Source organism: Pinus tabuliformis, chromosome X (assembly GCF_031772625.1).
Source record: "Pinus tabuliformis cultivar Carrire ecotype Pingquan chromosome X, CPIR1, whole genome shotgun sequence".
In the NCBI taxonomy this organism is placed as follows: Eukaryota; Viridiplantae; Streptophyta; class Pinopsida; order Pinales; family Pinaceae; genus Pinus; species Pinus tabuliformis.
Window position 1 is genome coordinate 970,407,932 of NC_142308.1, and position 5,097 is coordinate 970,413,028.

Here is a 5,097-nt window from a genome sequence, read left to right on the forward strand (position 1 = left end):
CATGAGTCCCGAACATAGCTAAATCACATGACAGCTCCACACCCAACTGGCTAGACTTTAATGGAACTCGTTTTCTCCCTCACCAGCCCCCAGAAAGTCCAAGTGCTTGGCCATCGTCCTCTAAACTGTATCCGACATGCAATTTCTAAGGAAGCTCGAAGAATGTCCAATCTCGATTCCCACAGATAATTATACGTCAACATGCTAGGACCTCTTCTTATGAGCGACGTATGCGACCTGCACAATGAGTTAACCTCGCTTAATTCATGAGCCTCTTGTGCAGAGGGGCATGTGATTCGATTCGACGACTGGATGAATGAAATTACTACGATAGTTGGGACTACCACTAAGTTGTTGAGTTTCACACACATCTCCACTCGCACGCTAGTCTTCAATTTGCAATCTGACTCCAAGATTTCACAAGCAGCACACAGCGCACCATAATCAACTCCCCACCATCCGCTGATCTAGGTTGCAAAACCCAGCCACAAGCTCTAACATCAAACTGTAGCTTGATTCAAGAAGGTTGATCTTTGTGATGTCACAATCCATGCAGGTTGCCACAGATCTGCTTTAACACGAACTCAAAACACATTTGAGTCTTCCACATGACTCGGCCTCTCAGCACACAGCCTCCACGCTACTCTTCCTGCTTTTCCACCTCCATGTTAACAAACTAAAGAATCAACTTTATTGATGAATTGGATAGCTCACAAGTGAGGAGCTCCACCTGGAGACTGCCTCTATCAGAACGGTCTACATAGAATCATCTTACAATAAAAAAATATATATAGTGTTCACACATATAGGGAAGTTAGAATAGCCTCCTCCAGATAGAAATAATCACAATTGAGACAAGTAGGAATTACATATTCCAACATTGATTCCTCTCAACTCTTGGTAAATTTGGAGTCAAATAGATCTATGTTGGTTTTGAGCAAGACACTAACAAAATGGTTTAAACTTTTTTTTGTTTTATATAATATATCCATAGTTGACACTGAAATATTTTATTTATTGATTCACATTCTTCACATTAAAATGTTAATACATGCTCCCTCACATTTGAAAATAGAAAACATATATCCAATAGAACTCTCTCTCTCTCTCTCTCTCTCTCTCTCTCTCTCTCTCTCTCTATATATATATATATATATATATATATATATATATATATATATATATATATATATATATATATATATATAATTATTTTTATTAGTAATTGTTTTTAAATGTTACATCTCTCTCTCTATATATATATATATAACTAATTTTTTCTTGTATGCATGTTTTTATTTTTTATTATTATTAATATTTTTTAAAATGTTACATGTCAAATCCATATTAAACATTGAAATAATTACAAATATCCTCATACTTTGAATTAGAAAACACATTATTGGAATAAGAATTTTCTCACTCTTTTTCCCTTTTTATATGTTTGAAATCAAAAATAAAATAAATTACACATCTCCCTTGCAATGGAAAGTGAAAATATAACTAACCTAGATCCATTTTAACCTCGTATTTATCAAGGGCTGAGAGGGATCCAATATATAGAGGTGTAAACCTATTTTTTTAGTGAAAAACTTGAGGAAAGGTTTGCACCCGAAGAGATTTGATCACTCTTGGCCCTTGATAGATATCAGGTTAAGATGAATCTAGGTTGTGTAAAAATTCTTACAAACTCTCTACAAATCTACCTCTGAGATCTATGTAGAAAATCTGACTATAGATTAACTCGATAATGCAATATACCAAAGCAAAATACTATAATCTACTCCTACTATCAATTTGCTTTGCAGAAGCTTAAAGATCTAGCTGAATCAGAGCTGAACACATAACCATAAGAAGAGGAATCTATGCACATGAAACACAGAAAATACTCGGGGGAAAGCCTCAGCTAAAAACCCCACTATCTGTATTATCATAGAAGGTGGAAATACATCAGGATTACACAAAGCCTTAGCTCTCACAGCTAGCCAACTCTCAGTACAATCCTCCTAGATGCTCACAGGAAATCAAGACTTCTCCTAAGCCTTCTCCTCTACCCTCCAAGCCTCCTATTTCCTTGCGCAATTTCTCCTAGGTGATCCTCCTTCACCCAGTCGAACACTATTCTCACATACTGCTCTAACACAGTATCAGAACTGCGCAATCCTCAAGGGAACCTTTCCTTGACTGCATGAATGAGTTTCCTTTATAAGCAAACACATCCAAATGATAGTACACTGTCCTTGACATTTAACTCAACTGGGTTTTTCTCATAATAGACATGCATGAGTTTCTGATGAGAGAATCTTCAGTTAACTGAGTAGCACTAGTTGCATGCATGCATGCATCAACTAATTGATAACTCTCTATTAATTCCACAAACAGTTTGGAACTAATTTAACTGGACTTAACTCAGTAAACTGAGTTAACTAATTACAACTCAAATATAACTCAATCTTATCTCCTTAATTAAGGGATAATCTCCTTAATTTAAGGGATAACTGTTGCATGACTTCACAAATACTCTTATCTTGAATTTCTCCAACTAATTAATCCAAGGTGAATTAATTAATTATTTTTCAAGCAGCTGGTGAGACTAAATTCAATTTTTAATTCAAAGACAAATTAAAATTGGAATATTCTGGATTCTATTTATATCATTTCTTGTTGCTATTTTCAACACTCCCTCTCAACAAGAAAGGAATTCAAATCGATCCCAATCCTAAACCTTTGGAATTTCATGCATGCAACACTTCTCTCTAGTGTTGTTGCTCCTGCAACTCCAGAAACAAAAAAAAAAAAAACATCCAACTTGAATCAAAATGATGCCTCTGTCATCAAAGTCTCTGACTGTTATTGCCTCTGTCGACTGAAAACTCTACGCTTCTATTGACTCTGCTTTTCTGCACTATTGTCAATCCTTCTATGTGCTCTTTAGTATTGGACTGCTCTAACCTCTGTCACTTTGATCTCTAACTGCATCAATCCCACTGATTCTTCCCACTACTATGTACTTTGGGCTCCCGTAGCAAGGTACGATCCATGAGATAAAACATCTCAATGGACCTTACCCAATTTTAGCCTTCTTGGGACTATCACTCCATATCGCCCCACCTCACACCTGGAGGTATGGATGCATGTGATCCCTCTGCCCACCTAGCTCGAAATTTCCTCCTATTGGAGATCTCTGGATGAATGGGTGTCTCCACCTGGTCTCCTCTCAACTTTTCTAGTTGTGGCTACTCCACAACTTCCTGGCACTGTTTCTCCAGTTGTGGTTCCTCCACAATTGTCTGAGACTTCTTCTAGGATTGCATGTTGAGAGGTAATTTACTCTTCCTCTCAACCACTAAGTCTCTAACATTTTCCTTACTCCTCAAGGCTTTGCATGCATCTTGAACTTCAAGAGCATACAGGTTCTTAACTCGTAAACCGATCTATTTCACCTATCTTGTGTTGATGTGTCTAAGAAAAACCTTTCCCTTACTAAAAAACACATCATAGCCATGGTCTTCCAATACCGCAACCGATACCAAGTTCTTCTTCAATCCAAGCACATACTTCACATTTTTCAAAGTGATAGGAGCTCCATGCTCCCTCTAAAAAGCAACCGTGCCCACTCTTGAAACATTGTACCTTCTGTCATCACCCATATCTATGTGCTTCTTGAGGTCTTTCTCCTCCAAGGCACTGAATAAACTTTTATCACTAGTCATGTGGAATGAGGCTCCACTGTCAAGATACCAAACACAACCCATCATCGATGACACCATGAATGCGATGAGGGTAAAGTCCATTTTGAACTGAGAGGCTAATACCTCACCTTCTGATCCTTCTGATTCTTTCGAGCATCCCTTCTTGGACTTCTTCAGTGGGCAATTAGTTGCATAATGTCCCATCTCGTGACAATTAAAGCATCTCACTTTAGACTTGTCAACCTTCTTCCCTCCATGAGAAGAATTCGATTCGGAATGGGAAGCCTTCCCCTTCCCTTTCCTTGCCTTACCTGCTAAGGACATATTTTCTTCATCGTCATCCTTGGATGAAAACCATCTCGAGTGCTCCTCCTAATCTCCTCCTGCATGAGATCTAACCATAGTCGTTCCCAATCCGGCAGTTTCTCCCTTCCATTCATAGAGTCCTGGTAGTTATTCCAGATCTTTGGAAGGCTAAGGAGAGCAAGGCTCACCATATCATCATCGGCAGTAATTATTCTCATACTACCAAGCTCATCTCTACAAGTGGTGAGCTTGTTCAGATATGTGGAAATAGTATCGCCTGTTTCCATCTTGATTCTTTGAAGCTTATCCTTGAGATCCAATTTCCTCTAGTCGCTATTGTTCTGGTAGAGGTCCTTCAATGTCTTCCACATTGAATATGGAGTATCCTTCCCATGGAGACTCAAGACAATATGGTCTTGAACTCCCTCAAGGATGATCCGTCTCGCCATCGCCACACACTTCTTCCACTCATCCATGCGATCTTTCCATGCTATGTAATTCGAGCTACCATCCAAGGCATACTCGAGTCTCAATCCACAGAACGCCATTGACCAACCTTGAAGTATGAGATGAATTCGATTTGCACCTACGACCCCAAACTTCAAACTTCGAATTCTCTTCTCATTATACTGTTCACAGCTCCAATAAACTCTGTTCTGATACCATGTAAAAAATCTTACAAATTCTCTACAAATCTACCTTTGAGATTTATGTAGAAAATCTTATTGTAGATTAACTCGATAATGCACTATACCAAAGCAGAATACTATAATCTACTTCTACTATCAATTTTCTTTGCGGAAGCTTAAATATCTAGTTGAATCAGAGTTGAACACATATAACCATAAGAAGAGGAATCAATGCACATGAAACATAGAAAATACTCAGGGGAAAGCCTCAGCTAAAAACCCCACTATCTGTATTATCATAGAAGGTGGAAATACATCAGGATTACACAAAGCCTTAGCTCTCATAGCTAGCCAGCTCTTAGTACAATCCTCCTGGATGCTCATAGACAATCAAGGCTTCTCCTAAGCCTTCTCCTCTGCCCTACAAGCCTCCTATTTCCTTGCGCAATTTCTCCTAGGTGATCCTCCTT